Source organism: Camelus ferus, chromosome 1, assembly GCF_009834535.1.
Source record: "Camelus ferus isolate YT-003-E chromosome 1, BCGSAC_Cfer_1.0, whole genome shotgun sequence".
In the NCBI taxonomy this organism is placed as follows: domain Eukaryota; kingdom Metazoa; phylum Chordata; class Mammalia; order Artiodactyla; family Camelidae; genus Camelus; species Camelus ferus.
In genome coordinates, this window is record NC_045696.1 from 38,738,326 (window position 1) to 38,762,484 (window position 24,159).

The 24,159-nt window shown below is 34.3% G+C and overlaps 1 protein-coding gene and 1 long non-coding RNA gene across 4 annotated transcripts in view; both read left to right on the top strand.

Moving 5' to 3' along the window:
* Positions 1–24,159, top strand: part of EPHA6 (EPH receptor A6) — a 730,766-nt gene that overhangs the window by 547,891 nt on the left and 158,716 nt on the right. The gene's annotated exons all lie outside the window — the stretch shown is intronic.
* Positions 14,226–23,522, top strand: LOC116666586. The gene is made up of 3 exons (XR_004323534.1): positions 14,226–14,449; positions 20,560–20,563; positions 23,512–23,522. It is a non-coding gene; the product is annotated as an uncharacterized LOC116666586 (long non-coding RNA).

Sequence of the window (24,159 nt, forward strand, 5' to 3'; positions counted from 1 at the left end):
GGAGGCTGATGTAGTAATCCAAGTGAAAAAACAGTAAGAAAATAGATGAAGTAAGTAAAGATAAGAAGAAGGGAGTAGATTCAAGAGCTATTTCCAAGGTTAAATTAAGAAACTTCAGTGACTGATTATAGATGGGGAATGAGGGAATGAATGGGGATGGTTTCAGATGACTTCTAAGCATCTGGTTTACATAAGCAGGGAGATGGAGAGGAAATTCTGGAGAAATAATAGATTTGGAGCGAAAACAATGAATTCTAATTTGGACATGGTAAGTTTGAGGTGTTTGAATATTTAAAGATTTCCAGGAAACCTCTGAAGCCTGGGTGGGAGTCTGGGCTGCCAGTGCAAATTAAGAAGTGTGTCTTGAATCCTAGATTGCATTCATACTAAATGGCAAAAGCATCTCAAAACTTACTGTCATTTCTCCCTTGTGTCTCTTCCAAATCCCTGAGAAACTGGAAGGAAATGTACCAAGCTGACACTAAATGGATACATGGATAACTGTGATATGCAAAGATTGTTGGTACCTAGAAGGCCCAGCTGCCTCTGGAGTTGTTAGCCTTCCTTTTTTCCAATGATCTGCAAAACTAGATCATTTTTGAGGTCATAGATAGGGGGCCTGAGGTGTTGGTGAATATTTGAAGTAGCTCTTAAGAAAAGTGTGAAAGAAAACTGATTAAGAAAGATTATAAAGATTGTGGGTATCACTGAAGACGCAAGAGAAAATAGAGATCAAGACAGAAGCTGTTGATAGCATAAAAGTGGGGAGAGATGCAAATGAGGGACAAGGAGACGTGAGAGGCAACAAAAAAGGAAGAAATTGAGATTTTCTATATTTTCTCTCTTTTCCTACCATTCTTAATATTTACTATTTGCTGTTACTATTTGCTGAAATAGGGATGAATTATTGTTGTGTGATTTCTGGAGTCTCAATGGAATCTCGGGATATTTATTGCAGAGTATTTGCCACTTGGAATTATAACGTATACATATTGATAAGTAGAAAATGAACCCCAGTGTGACTGTAACAAACAGTAACGAGATGACATAGTCTGGTGGCTCTGTGTGTCACACTGTTTGAGCAGCACTGGGGCTAACTGGGATCACCAGCTTATTTTCTTTCTGCCAGAGAGTACTACCTTCTTTACAGGAGAGAATAAACTTCCTTTGTATTCAGAATGAATTTATTCCTGTCTCTTCAGTGTTTAAATATCTGGGTTTTCTCAAGGTCATTCACTCCAATCACCTCCCTAGATCTACTTCTAAAGTGCTGTCTCCTTCCTGTGATCCTCTCCCTTTCCCAAACCAGTCTGCTAATTATCAGGTAGGCTATAACAAGAAGTAACAGGTTAAAAAATTCAAGTAACAAATGCTCACTCTGAACATAACACTGTCACTGTAAGAACTAGGAGAGAAAAAGAATATAATATGACTTTTTGCATACATAATGTTGCCTTTTAATACCTCTAAATAAAATTGAATAGAGCTATCTAGAGGGTGAAATCTTACTCATCTTCAAAAGTGAACGTTCTTTCCAAATCATTCCTGGTGCAGTTTGTTCTGGTAGAGTTTGATGGCTCTGAATTTGAGAAGGGCTATAGATAAACCTGTATTATAGACATTAATTTGCATCCATGAACTCAAGAGAATGAGTACCAACCTTCCAGGCTGCAGGGTAAGGCAATCAATGATTATTTGGACACTTTTTCACCAAGTTCCTGACGCTCTTACGTAGGAATGGAGAAAGACCAGTTGAAATCTTAACCACTGAAAATGATTATGGGCCCTTTGTAGATGTGATTTTTTGATTAAAAAAATTACATGTGAAATTAATGAGTGGAAATCTAGCTAAGTCCTTATTATTTAATCCCATGATGAATATCTTAATACTTGTTTTGTGGGAATAAATTACTATAACTTTTCTTAAATTTTTATCTTGATATAATTTCAAACTTAGAGAAAAAGCTATTCAAATAATATAGTTCCCATATAACCCTCACTCTGTTTCCCCTAATGTGTTTTACATAACCATAGAACTATTATCAAAACCAAGAAATAAACATCTATACAGTACTATTTACTTAACTACAGACTGTTACTCAGATTTTACCAGCTTTTTTGATAGTGTCCTTTGTCTGTTCTAGAACCACATCCAGGATCCCACGTTGCCTTAGTTATCACATCTTCTTATTCCAGTCTGTGGCTGATCTGTGACAGCTCTGCCATCTTCTTATTCCAGTCTGTGGCTGATCTGTGACAGCTCTGCGTCGTTACTTGTCTTTTATGTCCTTGACACTTTTCAAGAGTACTAGCCAGTGATTTTGTAGAATGTTCCTTAGTTTGGGTGTGTCCTCTGTTTTTTCATGATTTGGTTTGTGGTTATGCATTTTTGGCAGGACAATGACAAGCATTGTATCCTCTCTTTAGGGCATTATATCAGGGGATACATGGTGTTCACATGCAGTATTCCTAGGGGTGCCAACATGGATCACTTGATTAAGGGTGGTATCTTCCAGACTACTTCACTGAAAAGTTACTTTTCTCCTTTTGTCACTAATATATGTTTGGGGGAAGCTAATTTAGACTATGCAAATAACTTGTTTTTCCTCAAACTCTTTCCTGTTAATTCAACATCCACAGTAGATCTTGCCTGCAGCAGTTACTACTGTTGTATTCTAATGGTGATTTTTTCTATTTCTTTCCTTCTCTGTTTGTTAATCAAAACATTTCTTTAAGGAAGAGCTGTATTCCAGAATGTTCTGTAAATGCATGTACACAATGTATAGACTTTCAAGTCTGGCTTCTTTCTCTAAGCAGAATGCACTTGAGATTCGTGCCTCTCTGTTGTTGCTGAGCGAAAACTGTATCATGTACTATCCTTTGGTTCTGCATTCAGTGATTGAAGGACATCTGGGTTGTTTCCAGTTCAGATGATTAACAAAACTGCTATGAACATTCATGTATAAGTCTCTGTGTAAACACGTATTTATGTTTATCTTGGAGAAACAGCGAGGTGTGGAATGACTAGATCAGACAGTAAATGTATGTTTAATTTTATATGAAACTGCTGAACTGTTTTCTAAACTGTATGTACCATTTTATGTTCCTACTAGTAACTAATGAGAGTTTCAGCGCTCTGCATCACCAACAATGCTTTATAGTGTCATTTAAGAAAAAAAATCAGTCATTTTAGTGAGTCAATATTAGTATCATATTGTCATTTTAATTTGCATTTCCCTATGATGATTGATTTAGATCTTTTTCCATATGTTTATTTGTTATCCTTGTATCTTCTTTGGTGAAGTGTGTCTTCCAATTTTTATCCGCTTTCTTTCATTGAGTTGTTTTTTTCTTAATGTTGAGCTTTGAAGGTCTTTTAAAAATATTTTCTGAATACATTTCTTTGTCAGAAATGTGGTATGTAGATATTTTTCAAGTTTGTAGCTTGTTTTTCTATTCTTTGAACAGTGTCTTTAGCAGAGTAAGTATTTTTAATTTTGATGTCTACTTTTTGATTTTTTTTTCTTTTATGGATTGTCCTTTTGGGCATGGAATGTAAGAACTCTACCTAGTCCAAGGTCACGAAGATTTTCTCCTCTACTATCCTCTAGAAGTTTTATAGTTTTACACTATACATGTAGGTCTATGATCCATTTTGAGTTAATTTTTGTAGAAAGTGTGGGGTATGGGCCAAAGTTCTTTTTTTTTTTTTTTTTCTTTTTGGCTTATGGATAATTTCAGCACCATTTGTTGAATTAGTATTTTAAGATATAAAACTAGTTTTCCTCATTTTTAACTTTTTTTCTTTGCTTAAAATCCTTCACTGCTTTCTTTCACCCACAGGACTAAAATCATGCCATGCCAATGAATATAGAAATCCAAGGTTCTGTATGATTGGCCTCCACTTACATATCTTTAGCCTTATATCCTGCCTTTTCTACCTCTTAGTTTATATTCTATTAACAGTGAATCATTATTTGATTCAGATTTCAAATGAAATATTCAAATGAATGTTTAGGTGAATCATACTTGACCCTCTTCCTGGAAAACCCTCTCTTTCCCCCACCCCCATCACCCTTAACTCAGTCAGCAAATTCATTTTATGATGGATGACTCAGTTTATATGAAATATCCTTGCTTAATCTCTACTGGTAGATATCTACATTGCACTTAACATATTGTCCTATAATTATCATTTGTATGTATGGCCCAAAAGTCTACTGTTTTCTTAACCCTTATCCCATAATACTAGGACCTCAGCACCCTTTTGTAATGCCCTTAAGTGTTTCCTGGGACAGTCCCACCAGGCTCTCAGGTGCAGTAGTGCAGCATCTGCACTGTCTTCTACCCCTGTTGGGGCTTCCTCTCACCTGCACATTGCCTGTCCACAGCCCTTGTAGAGGCTCCAGCAGCCCGGACACTGCCCATCAGTAGAGAAAAACTACCGAGCCATTCATTTGGTTCATGATTACTCTTAATTTCCTGTTAAAAAAAGGGTTGAACATAGTGTATTGCCTACCCCATTTACTCCATTTAATCTTTTTTTTAATTGATGTATAGTCAATTTACAATGTGTCAGTTTCTGGTGAGCAGCATAATGTCATACATATACATAATATGTATCCATTTTTATATTCTTTTTCATTACAAGTTACTACAAGATATTGAATATAGTTCCCTGTGCTGTACAGAAGAAATTTGTTTTTTAGCTGTTTTATATTTAGTAGTTAGTATTTGTAAATCTCGAACTCCATTTATCCCTTCCCACGCTCTTTCCCTCAAGTAACCATAAGTTTGTTTACTACATCCATGAGTTTGTTTCTGTTTTGTAGATAAGTTCATTAGTGTCTTTTTTTAATTCTTTTTTTTTTTTTTTTAGATTCTATGTATGAGTGATATCATATAGTATTTTTCTCTCTTTCTGGCTTAGTTCACTTAGAATAACATTCTCCAGTTCCATCCATGTTGCTCCAAATGGCATTATTTTACTTTTTATGACTGAGAAGTATTCCATTATATAACTATACCACATCTTCTTTATCCAGTCATCTGTTGATGGACATTTAGGTTGTTTCTTGGCTATTGTATATAGTGCTGCTATGAACATTGACGTGCATGTTTCTTTTTGAATTAGAGTTCTCTCTGAATAAGTGCCCAGGAGTGGGGTTGTTGGATCATATGGGAAGTCTATTTTTAGTTTTTTGAGGAATCTCCATACTATTTTCCATAATGGCTGCACCAAACTACATTCCCACTAGCAATATAGGAGGGTTCCCTTTTCCCCACACCATTTCCAGCATTTATTGCTTGTGGACTTTTGAATGATAGCCATTCTGACTGGTGTGAGGTGACACCTCATTGTAGTTTTGATTTATATTTCTCTGACAATAGTGATAGTGAGCATTTTTTCATGTGCCTATAGGCCATTTGTATGTGTTCATTGGAGAATTGCTTGTTTAGATCCTCTGACCATTTGTGGATTGGGTTGTTTGGGTTTTTGTTATTAAGTTGTATGAGCTTCTTATATATTCTGGAAATTAAGCCCTGTCAGTCTCATCTTTTGCAAATATTTTCTCCCATTCTGTGGGTTGTCATTCTGTTTTGCTTATGATTTCCTTTGCTGTGCAAAAGCTTACGAGTTTAATTAGGTCCCATTTGTTTATGTTTGCTTTTATTTCCAGGTAGGTAGACTGCCCTAGGAGAACATTGCTAAGATTTATGTCAGAAAATGTTTGGCCTATATATTTTCTTCTATGAGGTTTATAGTGTCTTGTCTTATGTTTAAGTCTTTAAGCCACTTTGAGTTTATTTTTGTGTATGATGTGAGGGAATGTTCTAACTTCATTGATTTACATGTGGTTGTCCAGTTTTCCCAACACCACTTGCCGAATAGACTGTCTTTTCTCCATTGTATATTCTTGCCTCCTTCGTCAAAGATGAATTGACCTTAAGTGTGTGGGTTTATTTCTGGGCTCTCTGTGCTATTCCATTGATCCGTATGTCTGTTTTTGTGCCAGTACCATGATGTTTTGACTTAATTTTAATTTTCTGTACTAGCTTCAACTCACTCTTCCCTTAAGCTTCCTCCTCCCAAATCTCCAATATATATTCCCTAATATATATTTTAAACTTACATGCTTTTGGATAGAGTGAAAATGCTATACTATATTGGAATGGGGGCTTGGGAGGCAATAATCTGTTAAGGATACCTTTATTTTATTAATTGTGGTGCCTAGCATGGTGCTGAGCATACAGTAAACACTAAGTACATGTAGATGAAGGAAAATGGTAAGTAAAGAGGGAAAAGAAGGAAAGGATAGAGGTAGAATAAAAAGAAGAGAAAGATGGAAGAAAGTAAAGGAAAGCAGGAACCTAATTTTTCAAGGATTTCAAGCCCAGTTCTAAATTTGAATACTCTCTAATATCAGTTACAATTATATGAAAGTGGCAGCTTTTTTCATAATTGTGCTTGTCTGTACCTCTGTAATTTCTCCTTCCTCTGAACAGCAATCATATTTTAATTGTTTTTCGCCTCTGAAATTTTAACTATATATATATTACATTATATATTTAGGTACATGTCTTTTTTTTTTACTATAGGCCAAAGTCAATTTGAAAGTAGTACCATGGATAATTCATCTTTATGTACCCCCACATTACTTAGTCTATACCTTGTATGTTATATCACTCAATCTCAACTTTGGAATGGATGAAGAAATAATGGTATTTCTTGACTTGAGAAATAAAAGTAGGCACAACTTAGCCACTCATGATTGAGACACAGCAACAGAATAATGTGAATTTATTGACATTTTTATTAGGTTACATCAATCACTGCAAGTGAATTTATTCATTTTCCACTCCTCACAAATGTCAGCCAAAGACATCAGTGATTTTCTTTCTACTTTTCATTCAGATGCAATGGCTGTTTCAGGATTCTGAGGCCTGAAAATAATGCATTGACCTTTCCCCTAAACATTAATGGCATGATTCTCTTGAAATAAGTTCAGTTTTCATTTTGGCATAGCCATATATTATATGGGACATGCTATTGTATTTGGTGCAGCAATCCATAAATACAAAAAGCTATAGCACCTCTGTGACTTTGTCACTATTTCATATACCTAATCACTGAAGTCTTCCATTACACTGGAATGAAAGTATACAAAAATGCCTTCCATTAGCTAGAATTTCTGTGGTATAATGATTTCTTTTATATAGATTATATCTCATTGCAAGAAATTCCAGGATATTCCCTAGAGAAAGCAGTTCTGGATAGGAAGTATAAGTCTGCTGGAGAAACTCAAGCAAAAACAAGGGCTGCGTAAAGAGAGGGAGATTCAAGGGTAAACCTTAGGGGAATTTCTTAGTTTGTTCCCCCAAAATGGAGAAACTAGTTTTTTCCCTAAAAGAGGATTTATAATTAATACAATTATTTCTTACATGTTAGCTAAATAAATTTACTAAAACAAAAACTAAAACCTCCCTTATGTCAACTGTTATGTTCCAATTACTCTACTTAAATGAAACAATGTTTTTAGGTCATACAGGTGTTTGGTAACAGACTCAGAAAATATTTCATACTAACTACCTCCAAGTAAAAAAATCTGGAAGACTATGTTTATCAGATGATGAAAGTTTTAATCATACAACTTGTAAAGCTTAAAACTACTGTTTTTAATAAGATAGGCCAAATTAAACAATTGCTTAAACTAAAATAATGTTACCAGTTCTTTGATATATTTCCCAGATTTTAGCTACAGGGGAATTCTTAATTGCTTAGGAGGCCCGCACTTCAATCTAATTATAAGAAACTATGCTTCTTACTAATTAAGAAATTGATAACTGGCTAAGAAAGCAGAAAGAAAAAAATTGGTAGGGAAAGAGATACAGATGGAGCAAACCCCTTTCTAAATATTTTAATCACTTCAATCTACCTAATAAAGACTTCAAAGTAATGATCATTAAGATGCTTACTGATTTCAGGAGAAGAAATGATGAACACAGTGAAAATTTCAGCAAAGAGTTATAAAATATAAAGAAGAATTAAACAAAGCTAAAGAATACAATAACTGAAAATTTTAAATATGCTAGAAGGGATAAACAGTAAATTAAATGATACAGAGCAATCTAGAAGATAGATAAATGGAAATCACCCAAGCTGAACAGGGGGGAAAAAATTTAAATGAGTTTATTTTAAGATGCCTCTGGGACAACATCAAAATACACTAGAAGGAATCAACAGTACACTAAATGATACAGAAGACCGTATCAGCAAGCTGTAAGACAGAGTGGAAATCACTGAAACTGAGCAGAAAAAGGAAAAAGAATAAAAAGAAATGAGGCAGTTTAAGAGACCTTTGGGACAACATCAAGCATATTGACATTCACATTATAGGGGTCCCAGAATGAGAGGAGAGAGAGAAAGGGGCAGAGAACATATTCAGACATGATAACTAAAAAAAATTTCCTACCCTGGGAAGGGAAACAGACATCCAAGTCCCAGAAGCACAGAGAGTCACAAAGAAGATCAACCCAAAGAAAAATACACCAGACACATCGTAATTAAAATGGAAAAAAATTAAATATAAGGAGAGATAAAGGGAGAATATTAAAAGCAGCAAGGGGAAAACAACAAGTTTCATACAAGGGAACTCCCATAAGGCTGTTGGATGACTTTCCATCAAAAACTTTGCAAGCCAGCAGGGAGTGACATGATATATTTTAAGTGATGAAAGGCAAAAACCTACAATCAAGAATAGTCTGCCAGGCAAGACTCATTCACATTTGATGGAGAGATCAAAAGTTTTACAGAAAGCAAAACAGAAAGAGTTTAACGTCACCAAACCAGCATTACAAGAAATGTTAAAGAAACTTCTCTAAGTGAAAAAGAAAATATCACAACTAGAGAAATGAAAATTATGAAAGGAAAAAGCTCATTGGTAAAAACAAATATTCAGTAAAGGTAGTAATTCAACCACATATAAAGCTAGTTAGGAAGATTAAAGAGACAAAGCAGTAAAATCATCTATATCCACAATAAGAAGCTAAGGAATATACAAAACAAATAGATGTAAGCTATGTCAAAAAATAGTAATTATGAGGGGAGGAGAATAAAAACGCAGAGTTGTTAAAATGCATTTAAAATTAGGAGATCAACAACTCAAGCTCATCATATGTATCAGCTATATATAAGCCTCATTGTAACAACAAACCGAAAATCTATGATACGTACATACACAAAAAAGAGAAAGGAATCCAAACATAAAACTAAATACAGTCATCAAGTCACAAGGAGATGGAACAAAGAAGAAAGAAATGAAAGAGAACTGCGAAAACAACCCCAAAACAATTAACAAAATGGCAGTAAGTATATACATATCAATAATTACTTTAAATGTAAATAGACTAAGTACTCCAATCAAAAGATACAGAGTGGCTGAATGGATATAAAAACAAGACCTGTACATATGCTACTTACAAGAGAATTACATATATAAAGGAATACACAGACTGAAAGTTGAGGGAATGAAAAAAGTATTTAATGTAAAAGGAAATCAAAATAAATTTGAAATATCAATGTTTGTATCAGACAAAATAGACTTTGAAAGAAAGAAACAAGGAAGGACATTACATAATGATCAAGGGATCAATCCAAGAAGGAGATATACCAAATATAAGTATATATGCACCCAATATAGGACCACCTAAATACATAAAGCAAATATTAACAGACATAAAATGAGAAACTGACAGTAACACAATTATAGGAGGGGACTTTAACATCCCACTTACATCAATGGAAAGATCATCCAGACAGAAAATCAATAAGGAAATACTGGCCTTAAATGACACATTAGACCTGATGAATTTAATAGATACATATAGAACATTTCATCCAAAATCAGCAGAATACATCTTCTTTCCAAGTGCACATGGAACATTCTCCAGGATAAATCATATGCTAGTTCACAAAACAAGACTTGGTAAGTTTAATAAAGTTGAAATCGTATCAAGCATCTTTTCCGACCACAACACTATGAGACTAGAAATCAACTACAAGAAAAAATCTACAAAAAACACAGACACGTGGAGGCTAAACAATATGTTACTAAACAACCAATGGGTCAGTGAAGAAATGAAAGAAGAAATTAAAAAATACCTTGAGACAAATGAAACAACACACAACAATCCAAAATCTTTGAGACATAGCAAAAGCAGTTCTTTTATAGCAATACAAGCTTACCTCATGGAAGAAGAAAACTCTCAAACAACCTAAACTTGCACCTAAGGGAACTAGAAAAAGAAGAACAAACAAAACCCAAAGTTAGGAGAAGGAAAGATCATAAAGATCAGAGCAGAAATAAATGAAATAGAGACTTAAAAAATAATAGAAAAGATATATCAATGAAACAAGAGCTGGTTCTTTGAAAAGATAAATAAAATTTATAAACCTTTCACCAGACTCAACAAGAGAAAAAGAGGGCCCAAATCAATAAAATCAGAAGTGAAAAAGAAGTTACAACTGACACCATAGAAATACAAAGGATCATTAGAGGTTACTATGAATAACTAGGCCAATAAAATGGACAACCTAAAAGAAATGGACTAATTCCTAGAAATGTACAATCTCCCAAAACTGAACCAGGAGGAATGGAAAATATAAACAGACCAATTACCAATAATGAAATTGAATCAGTAATTTTAAAATGATGCCAACAAATTAAAGTCTAGGACCAGATGGCTTCACGGATAAATTGTACCAAATAGTTAAAGAAGAGTTAACACCTAACCTTCTCAAACAATTTAGAAAATTTCAGAGGAGGGAATGCTTCCAAACTCATTCTGTGAGGTCAGCCTTACCCTGATACACAAACCAGACAAAGATATCACACAAAAAATTAAAGACCAATAGCACCCATGAACATAGATGCAAAAATCCTCAACAAAGTATTAGCAGACAAAATCCAATAATACATTAAAAGAATCATACCCCATGATCTAATGGGATTTATCCCAGGGATACAGGGATCATTCAGTATTAGCAAGTCAGTCAATGTGGCACACCACATTCACAAATTGAAGAATAAAAACCATATGGGCATCTCAATAGGTTGAGAAAAAACCTTTTTACAAAATTCAACATCCATTTATGATAAAAACTCTCCAGAAAGTGAGTATAGAGAGAACATACCTCAGCACAATAAAAGCCATATATGATAAGGCCACAGCTAACATTATACTCAAAGGTGAAAAGCTAAAAGCATTTCTTTCAGATCAGGAACAAGACCAGAATGCCCACCCTTGGCACTTTTATTCAACATAGTATTGGAAGTCCTAAGTACGACAATCAGACAAGAAAAAGAAATGAAAGAAAGCCAAACTGGAGAGGAAGAAGTGAAATTGTCACTGTTTGCAGATAATGTGATACTAGACATAGAAAATCCTAAAGAGGCCACCAAAAAACTGCCGGAGCTCATGAATGAATTCAGTAAAGTTGCAGTATTCAAAATTAACATACAGAAATCTGTTGCACTTTTATACACTAACAATGAACTATCAAAAAGAGAAATTAAGGAAACAATCCCATTCATAATTGCATCAAAAATAGAATAAAATGATTCGTGATAAACCTACCTGAGGAAGTAAAAGACATGTACTCAGAAAACTGTAAGACATTGATGAAGGACACTGAAGAGGACACATACTGATGGAAAGATATACCATGTTCTTGGATTGGAAGAATTAATATTGTTAAAATACTCATACTACGCAAGACAATCTACAGATTTAATGCAATCCCTATCAAAATACTAATGACAGTTTTCACAGAACTAGAAGAAATAATCCTAAAATTTGTATGGAAACAAGAAATACCCCAAATAGCCAAAATAATTTTGAGAAAGAAGAATAGGGCTGGACTCATCACACTCCTCACTTCAGACTATACAACAAAGCTACAGTAACCAAAACAGTGTGATACTGACACAAAAATAGATGCATAGATCAATGGAACAACATAGAGAGCCCAGAAGTAAATCCATACACTTATGGTCAATTAATCTATAACAAAGGAGGCAAAATATACAACAGAGAAAAAACAGTCTATTCAATAAATAGTGCTGGGGAAACTGGACAGCTACATGTAAAAGAATGAAATTAGAACTTCTCACACCACATATAAAAATAGACTCAAAATGGATTAAAAACTTAAATATAAGGCCTGAAATCATAAAACTCCTACAAGAAAACATAGAACACCCTTTGACATAAATAATTGCAATGATTTTTTTTTTTATCTGTCTCTGAAGGCAAAGTAAATAAAAGCAAAAATAAATGAATGGGACCTAATTAAACTTAAAAGCTTTTGTACATTAAAGGAAATGATCAACAAAACAAAAAGACAGCCCACTGAATTGGAGAAAAACCTCTGCAAATGATATGACCAATAAGAGGTTAATATCTAAAATATATAAACATCTCATACAACTCAATATCAAAAAAAAACCAAACAACCCAATTAAACAGTCAGCAGAATACCTGAACAGACATTCTTCCAAAGAAGACATACAGATGGCCAAACAGGCACATGAACAGATTGCTAAGTCATCAGATAAATGCAAATTAAAACCACAGTGAGATATCACCTCACACCTGTCAGAATGGCAATCATCAACAAAACCACAAATAACAAATGTTGGCGAGGATGTAGAGAAAAGGGAACCCTTCTGCTCTGGTGGTGGGAATGTAAATTGTTGCAGCCACTGTAGAAAACTGTGTGGAGGTTTCTCAAAAAACTAAAAATAGAATTACCTTATGATCTAGCAATTTCACTCCTGTGTATATATACAAAGGAAACAAAAACACTAATTCAAAAAGGTAAATGCACCTAAGTGTTCATAGGAGCATTATTTACAGTCACCAATGTATGGAATCAACCTAAGTGTCCATCAATAGATGAATGGATAAAGAAATGTGTTGTATTTGTACAGTGGAATACTACTCAGTCATAAAAAATGAAACTTGCCATTTGCAACAACATGGATGGACATGGAGGGTCTTAGGCTTAGTGTGTTAAGTCAGACCAAGAAAGACAGAAACTGTATGATACCACTTATATATGGAATTAAAAAATTGAACTAGTGAATATAACAAAAAAAGACTCACAGATATAGAGAACAAACTAGTGATTACAGTAGGGGAAGGGAAGAGGGGAAAGGCAGGATAGGGGTACAAGATTAAGTAGTACAAACTGTTATTTAAAATAAATAAAATACAAGGATCTATTGTACAGCACAGGGAATATAGCCAATATTTAATAACTGTAAATGGAGTTTAATCTATACAACTTTTAATTACTATGTTGTACACCTGAAACTAATATGATACAGTTAGTTAACTATACCTCAATAAAAAAATTAATTTAATAAATTTATTTAATAAATTTTAAAAATAGTAAAATAATTAAGAATAAATGTGTGGTAAAAGATGTTTTCTTAAAACTTAGATATTGATGAAAAACCACTGAAGATGACACAAACACATGGAAAGATGTGCCATGCTCATGGATAATAAGAATTAATATTGTTAAAATGCTCATACTACCTATGGCAATCTACAGATTTAATGCAACCTCTATCAAAATACCAATGGCATTTTTTACAGAACTAGAACATATATATATATAAGTCTAAAATTTGTATGGAATCACAAAAGACCCCCAATTAACCAAAGCAATCCTGAGAAAGAAAAACAAAGCTGTAAGTATTATGCCCCCAATTCCAAACTATACTGCAAAGCTACAGTAATCAAAATAGTATGATACTGGCACAAAAACACATCAAAGGAAGAGAATAGAAACCCCAGAAATAAACCCACTCTTAACGTGGTCAATTAATATATGACAATGTAGAATATACAGTGGGGAAAAGATGGCCTCTTTTATAAATGATGTTGGAAAAACTGCGAAAGAATCAAATTGGACTGCTTTCTCACATCATCTACCCAAAAAACCCCTCAAAATAAATTAAAGACGTAAATGTGTCCATCAGTAGATGAGCGGACAAAGAATCTGTGTTATATATGCAATTTAATATTACTCAGACATTTTAAAAAATGAAATCTTGCTATTAGCAACAACATGGATGGATCTAGGAGTTATTATGCTAAGTGAAATAAGTCATACCAAGAAAGACAAACATCATATGATTTCACTTATATGTAGAATCTAAAAGAGAAAACAAACAAAACAAAACTAAAAAAGACTCAATTGCAGAGAAGACATGGGTGATTGCTGGAGGGAAGGAATGAGGGGTGGGGGCAAATAGGTGAAGGAGCTTAAGGGGTACTAACCTCTAGTTATATAGTAAATAAGCCACAGGGATGTAATGTACAGCATAAGGAATATGGTCAATAATATTGTAAAAGCTTTGTATGGGGACAGGCTGGTGTTACACATCATGGTGATCATTTCATAATACTGTATATGCAAATGTCAATTGCTGTATGGTTCACCTGAAATGAACATCATATTGTATGTCAATTATATTTCAATTTAAAAACCTCAAAAATTATTCAGAAACAGTGTGAGAAAAGCCACACTACAATTTTGAATCTTGGCAAGTCAATTTTGGAAAGACAAAAATAAACCTACTTCAAACATTAACCTCAAAGGGTAACATTAGAAGTAAGTATTGCAGTAAATACTACTTTTGTAGTTTCTAAATTTTGTCCCAAAAGCACTTCTTCATTGATGCAGAAATAATAAAAAAAATTATTATCTAGTTATAAATACTGTATATTCTGATTTTTTAAAGCTATGACTTCTTTTTTTTCTTTTAATATCTCACAACCGTTTTGCTTCCCTGAATTGAATCTTGTCCTGCAAAACGTTGTTCACAATGGTCAAATTAACTACCATTCAATGAACACATTAGACCTGTCACTGTCTACTTTGTGACTCTCTGGCACCCTAAATTAAAGAAATCTTCCCTAGACTGAGGCAACTGCTTCATAACTGCTCTTCCTGCTGTCACTCTTGCTCTCACCACAACCCATTCTTCATACTCAGCCAGAATGATCTTTATTAAAAAAAAAAAAAATTGCAAACTGCACTCAGGGAGAAAAATCTAAAGTCTTTACTTTGGTCCACAATGCCTTTAATGATCTGGACCCTGCTTAGCTTTCAGATGTTGTTTTCCATCTTTCCCCTTCTAATCCGCTGTTCCAGACTAGCTGCATGCTTTGAACACGCCAAGCTCACTTCTGCTCAGAGCTCCATATGTTCTCATTTACTGCCACCACCTTCCCAAATACCCTCACGAGACTGGCTTCTGAAAACCTGAAAACCCTGCCTAAATCTAAAGTAACCCTCCTCCTCACCCTCAGACAGTCTTTATCCTGTACCTTTGTTCTGCTTTCTTTCCTTGTATATATAGTTCTGTGAAATCATGTAGGGTTTGTTCCTATGTGTTCAGAATATTCTGCATCAAGGAAGTTCTAGCATGTATGGAAGTAAGAACTCAGTAGAGAGTTGCTTTATAAGTGAATGAACCATTTTAAGCAACAGTATCATTGAAGTGATACCATACTAGCATTTCTGGAATTTCCAGTTTTACTTATGCCTTTATTTTGGGACATTAACAAATGCAGATTATTCAGACCAAATAAATGTATTCAGTTTAAATTTTAAAATAAAATGTAGACCAGAGCACAATTATGTGTGTTTCTGTAAAATATTTTTATAATACATCAAATTGGATATTAGTAGGATTTTTTAAAATTATTTATGAGCTAGGCATATAATTACTCTAAATATTCTAAAATTTCGATTATGTAGTGAATAATAGAATTATCACACACTGCATATGCTGAGATTTATATAGAGAACTCTTTTCAGTTTAGATGGATTAGCCTGTCTGCAAATTAGTTAATAAAAAGAACCCTAAAGAAAAGCTTAAAGGAGGATATTTTTATATAGTAAGTTAGTTTTACAAAGCATGTTTGTTGGAAAGCAAGGTGAATTTTTTAATTAAATGTATTCCCAAAATAACAAACTTGTCGTTAACTTGTCGTTAGTTCTATTAAATTATTTTCTAAACCAAACTTATTGTTTGAGAGAGAACGTACCAAAAATATAATAGCGTTCAACTTTGGATTATAGTTTTGGAATAATTTTGTTTTCATCTTTGTATTTTTGCATATTGTCTGTTTCCTACAATGTAACAAATACTGTGTTGGCATTTTGTTTCTAAGGAATGATGAAAAATGTCCTTACACTAAATTAAACAACCTTATGAAATTGCCACTTTTGTAGGTCAAAATTTTTTGAATGTAGGAAATTTCATACGGTTCTACCTATGAGGAACCATTTCTAATAAATTAAATTTGCAAGTGAGTTGGCCAACTTAGAAATGGAACGTTACATGTATGCACAGTATGTTTTTTAATAACTGAACCCTTCAAACAATTGAGGAAAACATCTTGCCAGATAAAGGAGTAAACTAATCAATGACATAAACCCAACTCATACTAATTTAAGGAAATAAAAATAACTTATTGGGTCACATAACTAAAAAGTCCAACATTAATCCAGGGACAGGGATAGCTAGATCCAGGGCTTACATGACAGTAAAATCACAAACAGACCAAAACATTACCTCTACTTTTTTCTGCGTGCTCTCTTTGGCTTCCTTTTTAGGCAGATTCTTTCCACTTGGTGGGAAGGATGGTTCCCTGAAGATCTAGTGACTGAGTTGTCCCTAGATGGGCCATATGCAAATCTTTGGTGTAATCATTGTGTCCAGGTGGATAAGATGCTCTGGCTGAACTGTGCAACACACTGTCCCCTCTGGAAAGAAAGACTGACAATAGCTTGGAATTAGCAAGGGGATTTCCCCAAAGGTTAAACAAAAAAAGAAGTGATTGCTGTTCACTATATGGGTTTAAAAATATCTCTAGAAAAGTTACTTGTTTGGTTTTGATAATTACAAGCATAACTATTTCTATATTTGTATTGCAATCTATGGATGACAATAACATACACTATCAGATTTGCAGGGTGAGTCATGAAATAACAGAATGAGAAAAAACAGATATTTTATGAAAAATGCATTGTTTACAGCAACAGCTTTTAGTGTAACCATGATTGAGATGTTCATTAACTACAATTTATGTTTTCTTTCAATATGAGCTTAATAAAAGGAGTTAAGAAAATAAATGGATTTTTTAAAATTTATATTTGAACAAAACCAAAAATATAAACAGTGAAAGTGAATCATAACCCTCCCATTTAAAAAGTATTATTAAATGTAAAATGTGATTATATATATTCTGCATCTTCATTATCTATTCAGCTGTTGAAGTGCACTTGGTATGCTTCCATAGCTTGGCAAGTATAAATAATGTTGCTGTTAATAACAGAGTGTATCTTTTTGAATTAATTCTTATTTTGTGGTTGGCTTTATTCCTTTGATAACTATGTAAGTTCAAAAAGCTAAAGCTCTAAACATTCTTAGAAACAATGAACAGTACATATATGTAAATTAAAAAATATACGTGCGGTGGAAAAAATAAAGAAATGAGCTATCAAGCCATGAAAGAAATAGAAGAAACTTAAAAGACGTAATTACTAAATGAAAGAAGCCAGTCTAAAAAGGCTATAAACTGTATTATTCCAACCAAATGACATTCTGGAAAAGGCACAGCTACAGAAACAATAAAAAGATCATGGTTTCCAGGGGTTTGGGGAGAGGGAGGGAGGGAGGAACGAACAAGTGGAGCACAAGGAATTTTTAGGGCAATGAAATTACTCTGTATAGTACTATAGTGGTGGCTACATGTCATTATGCATTTGTCAAAACCCATAGAATGTACAACATCAAGAGTGAACCCTAATGTAAACTATGGACTTTGGTTGATAATAATGTGTCCATGTCGGTTCATCGATTATACCAAATATGCCACACTGATAAGGGATGTTGAGGGTAGGGGAGTATATATATATGTGAGTGGAGGGGGCTATGTGCGAACTCTCTGTATTTCCTGCTCAGTTCTGCTGTGAACCTGAAACTGCTCTAAAAAATAAAGTCTGTTAAAAAAAAAAAAAAGATTTGGACAGAAGTGATAAGGGGCTCTGAAAATTGTTGTTAAAATAAATGACGCCAAAGTAGATTTATGATGTAAAAGACTATGAAATTGCAAATGGAAGTGAAAAGGTTGAATATTTTCACTAGAAAAAAATATAAAATATGATTATCTTCCTGCCATACTGCTCCATCCCCTAGAGTTAACCCCTGTTAATAATCCAGAGATAGGCTTCCTAAATGTTCTATAAACTTACATAGATGCATCTCTATCTATACCTCTCTCTATATTATTTAATGAACAGAACTGAAATCATGCTATGCAAGTTAGTTGCAGTATTTTTAATTTAGCAATTGTATTATTTAGAATTATGTTTGAGTAGCTGAACAACTAGAATCATGGTGGCTTAAAATAAGATAGATCATATGGTAAGTCTATTTTTAGTTTTTTTTAAGGAATCTCCATTCAGTGTTTTCCATAGTGGGTGTACCAAACTGCATTCCCACCAGCAGTGTAGGAAGGTTGAAATTTACACAACATTGTAAACTGACTATATTTCAATTTAAAAAAAATAAGATAAAACTTTATGCTTCCCCACTGATTGGTTGCATGATCATTAAGGAGTCAGTTTCCTTCTATCTCATTTATTCATTCCTCTCAATGGGACTTCAGCCTCATAAGCCACGATGTTGCCCTAGTTCTAACTATCTGTCCACCCTCTAGCCAGCAGGAGAGAGAACACTGCTTGCTGGTCACATGAAGAACACTTCATGAAGATTATGCTGAGAACAGCTGTCAGAGAGGCTGGGAAATGTAGTTCTTACCTTGGTGATCATGTTTATCTGTGTTAATCATGCCTTTTTATTTTCTGTATTTTCTGATGCTTTGAAATATGGGCCTTACTGATGCTGGAGAGACTGACCCTTCCAGGGCTAGCCAATTCCTATCTACATGGACCTTTCATGTGCAAACCGATAGATCTGAAGTCCACACTCCCCACCTTCTTTATTGAGCACATCCCAAGCTATCTTTCCCCATTCTGATCACCCCAGGGCCAGGTATCAGACAACTAGGAGCAGCCCCTATATCCCAAAGTCTGCAAAATTATTTAAACTAGCGAATCCTAAACTTGCTCCTCCTGCTTACACTGCCTGACCCACTCCTTCCTGCTAAAATCCTAACAAAGGCTCACCCACATTCCCCTCACTCCCTCTTCCTCCTGACCAACCCTGGTGCTCCCATTCGTGGCCCTTTGTGATGTGCTATGCCTCCTGTTTCTAGAGATCTTTGAGTATAAAATGCTTCTTCCTTCATGACTGTCATTTCAGTCTGCGTGTCTTACTCTACCTGATAAAGCAAATCCTGGAGACGTTTTAAAACATCTCCAGATGATAGTGATGTTTACATACCACTTTGTGCATATACTAAAATCACAGAATTAAAAACCAACTAAAAGCATGAATTTTATAGTATGTGTACTATATCTAAATTTTAAAAGTTAAATAAAAAATAAAACAATGGGCTCTGTTACAGTAAAAAAAAAAAAATGAAATAATGGATATTGAGGGGGTGATAGCCATGCTACAAAAATAACATGTACCAGATTAGTACCTGAAAATCTCTCTTTCAATTTTGTCTGTCCTATATTAGCATATTATATTTTATTCAACCTTTCACTTAATAATAAATGTTTAGATTTCTTCCCTTTTTTCCTTGTTCTTAGACTATGCTGTAATTTACATGCAGATCATGCTTTTATTATTATAGGATAGATTCTTAGAAGTGTAATACTTAAATCAAAGGATATGTGATATTCTTTAAAAATAGATACAGCAAGTTACTTTCCAAAATATTGTATCAATTTAGGATCCTCTTAAAGGATTGAGTGCCTATTAATTTTTACTTAGCAATACCTGTTACTCATCTTTTTAATTTTTACCAATGTGACTGATTGTAAAAGTACCTCATTACTGCTTTAATTTGCAGAACTTCGACTATATGGGTTATTTAGCATTATTTTTATGTTTATTAGCTTTTTTCATCTCTTTCTCAGACAATTGCCTATTCATGACCCTCACTCTTTATTAACCTAGGGTATATAACTGATTATTAACCAAGGATATTAATTTTAACCTCCTATCTCTGTCTAGAAATGTATAAGATAGTCTCTGCACCTTATATGTCCCCAATATATATCTAAGAATATGTCTTCTTTACATTAATTCTGACTAGTTCTCAGTGTGCCCTTGAGGAAAAGTCACTTTTTCCTCCATTCTATGGGAGTTTTCTTTAGTTATTTCTTTGGAAATTGCTTCACCTCAGTTTTTTTGCTCCTGCTAGAACTCAGAATATTCACACTAGATATCCTGAATTAATCCTCCTTTATAATTTATTTCTTAACTTGAGATTATCCATTCTTGTGTGATTTTAAGATGGTTCTTTTATATTTTTAAAAAATGAGCATTGAGTTTTCAGTACTGTCCTTCCCTTTGTAAAATTTTCCTAATGCTTTTTTCTTTTTCTGTCACAATATCTTATTGTATCACCTTAAGAAATCTCAGCACACATTTTTGATTACTCTTCCATTTCATCAACCGTATCTGCCATAGAGGAGCCATCTGCTGTGGTGGTTCAGCTTGGTCTCCTTTTTAAACTCTGCTTAACTCTTCCTTACTGATTCATGTCAGAGGATTGGTCCCTCAGCACAGGTGCAAGGCAAATAGTGAGAGACTTGGCAATCACTAAAATAGTACTCAGATTTTCTTTTCCAGTGTAGAGCTTATCTACTGAAGCGTAAGAGGGGATGGAGGAAGTGGGGCCACTTGATTCTTGGGTTTCTGCAGCAGGGCTGGGAGGTCCTTTTCCAGCTGATTGAAGGTATATTCATCTCAAGCAGGAATGGCAATTTTTTTCCCACAACCACAGTCAGCTAACTGCAGCAGAACTTCCACTCTCATGATAAGAGCATCCACTCAGCTACTGGGCTCCCCAAAATAGTTTCAGAATCGACAGACTTCACCTCAGGTTCTGCAAAAGAGGTGAGCGTTTTACCAGGCCACTGGCTACCTTCTGTTCAGTCAATGAGTAAATCTTAGATTTTCTGTTTTCCCCCTCACATTTGCTTATTTCCTGTCTCTCCCATTGCCTTGGCTGTTCTGTCTCATGTCCTCTTTCTCCTTTTCCCTGTGCTTTCTGCTGCATTTCTATCTCCTATATACATAAGTATATATTTGCAAGCATATATGTGCATAAGGCAATATTAGTGTATCTTAGAAAAAATGGAGGTAAAATAATACTTTAAAAGGCTTTGATAAAATATGTCTAAGCTTTTCATCTCAAATACTTTTTTTTAGGAAGCAGTGCAGCTTTACAATATTTGTGGGAAATATACATGTAGTATTTGATATATGTTAAACAAAAATAAGTATGACAATCAGCTTTATCTCTGGACTTACCAAGAATATCAGAATTTAGAATATGAATATTTTTGTTAGATTGAACCTTTCTATTTATACTAATAATGAGACAAAATACAATTATTTATAACTTTAAAATATTTGTTTTAGGAATTGTTTACTATAATATTTACTGATAACTTATAGAAATTGATAGTAAACCAGCCAACATGTGCAAGGCATGCATAGATTTAATTTAGAGAAAAAATACATCTCAATGTTGAAAATATTGGAAATAATAGGATTTATTTGTAAGTAATGTGTGGCATGCATAAAGATGCATACTCTGAGAGCTTCAGAGTAAATAATATAGAAGGCTGGCAAGAGGCCAGTCCAGAACAGGTAAGATAAAAACAAACTACCAATATTACCAGTATTGCACAATACATATAACCAGTATCATCAGTATTACACGGTACACACAGCCATTAATAAAAGCAAGGTGAAAGCTTGAATTAACTTTACCTTCCTCCCAAAATTCCAATGAAATGATAAGGACAATGCACAAAAGGGAAAACAAATCTGAATTAATATCAAAAATAATGGGAGAAATCTCTACAGATTTTGATGAATATGTGCAAATAGAACCATCAAATAGATGGTTTTGAGTAGATAGATTAATCAGAGAAGCAGGACTTACAGCTCAAGAAATCCACAAGTAAAACTGTCAGAGCCATTCTTTGAGGAACAATGAAGTTCTGAATCATCAGAGAGGGAAGGTGGGAAAGTAATCAGAAATCAGAGTGGGCTAATGAATAAATTTCTACCAAACTACCCCTTCTCCACTTACTTCTTCCCCCACTTCCTTTTATTCCGAGGTGCTGGAAGGGTGGCATACAGCCTCAGGCTAAGAGGGGACGCAGGCTTTCTAAAGAAGTAAAGCAAGATGCCTGAAGAGCAGCAGAGCTCCTATGTGGGCACTGGCAGCCCGGAGTAAAGTTTCCTTATTTTTTGCCTGGGAAAATGCACGGGGAGATTTGCCTACCCACCATCCATTCATGCATCCTAGAGTTAAAACCTGCCAGGCAAGAGCAATTAGTTAGCCTCCTTGGTTAGGGAAGCAGCTCTGGGAATGGAGAATGGACAACTAGGCTTACCAGATTTTGAGAAGAACCAAGGGCACAAAAGCAAAGCAGTAAGAGGAAAAAATATAAATATTGACCATAAAAACTATTCAGGAAACATAAGAAACTCTTTTTTTAAAAGGCTATTTTATTTTCTCAGAAAGAGTGGAAAATATATAGCATCCATAAAATAAGAACTGGCTGACATTCAGGGAAAAATTTCAGCTAAACTATCTAGAATGAAAGTCAAAAACAAAGAACTGTTTAGATGTGCAAGGAATAAGAAACTTCCTCTTTCTGAAATCATTATTGAAATTATATATACACACACACACACACATATATATACATATATATGTATGTATACACACACACACACACACATATTTATAAATAGGAAGACTTGGGTTCCCAAAAATGTGGTACGTGAGCTGAAATAAAAGATATCCATTGAGGACAGCTATATACAATGCCTTGAGAACAATTAGCCTGAATTAGAAAAGTAGTCTTAAATCTCCAAAAGAGTATCTTTAAATAGAAGAACGGTAAGGGTCTTGTTCAACAGTGTGATTGTGAAGCCAGTGCATCCAGTCACTAGTGACTAGCTACTAGCCACACACACCTATTTGTATTTGAAGTTAAATTTGCTTTCCTTAGTCACACTAGCCACGTTTTCAGTGCTCAACAGCCACATACTGCTAGTGGCCACTAGATTGCACAGCACGTATATAAAATATTTTCGTCATCGCTGAAGACTCTATTGAACAGCTTTGGTCTTACTAGTATGGTGAGCATATATTTTTCACTCATCTTTGGACAAAATCCATTGAATAGCTTCTTTTTGAAAATTAGAAAAGCTGAAAATATAGCATCCACAACGAGATAGCAAAGACCCTGTTCTCGTGGAGGACTTAGTGTGTAACAGACAGAGAATAAATAATGCATAATATAATGGAAAGGTTGACAGCTGCTAAAAGCGAGACTAAAGCAGTATAAAAGGATAGAGGGTGAGGGCAAGGACTGTTTGAAGTTGGGTGTGAGTGGAGATTTCTCAGAATGTGATGTGTGAGGGGACTGAGGTAAAAAAATAGTCACATGAAAATCTGTAGGAAGCGTTTTCCAGGTAAAGAGAAAAACCAGTAAAAAAGACCCAGAGGTGAAAAACTTTAAAAGTAACACAACAGCAAAAAGGCTATAAAATAGCAAACAAGGAAGGAGGTAACAGGAAAGAATGCCAGAGAAGTAAGCAGGAGGTAGACCCTACAGGAACTCACAGACAAGAGGCGGGGTATGGATTTTATTCTGGGAGTAGGTGGGAAATTTGTGATAGGGGGAGAGGGTGACATGATCAAATTTATGTTTTAAAACCATCACTTTAGTTGTTTTGGTATCAAATTTATGATAGAAATGCAAGTGTAGAAGCAAATTTTGTTTAAAAACTTCAGAAAAAGTAAATATATTTTACAAGAAAGTTCCTAATTCAAATAGGATACAGACAGAAGTACGGAGTGAGCTATCCAGTGAATGGAGTTTAATTCTTAAACTTTCTTTTAACT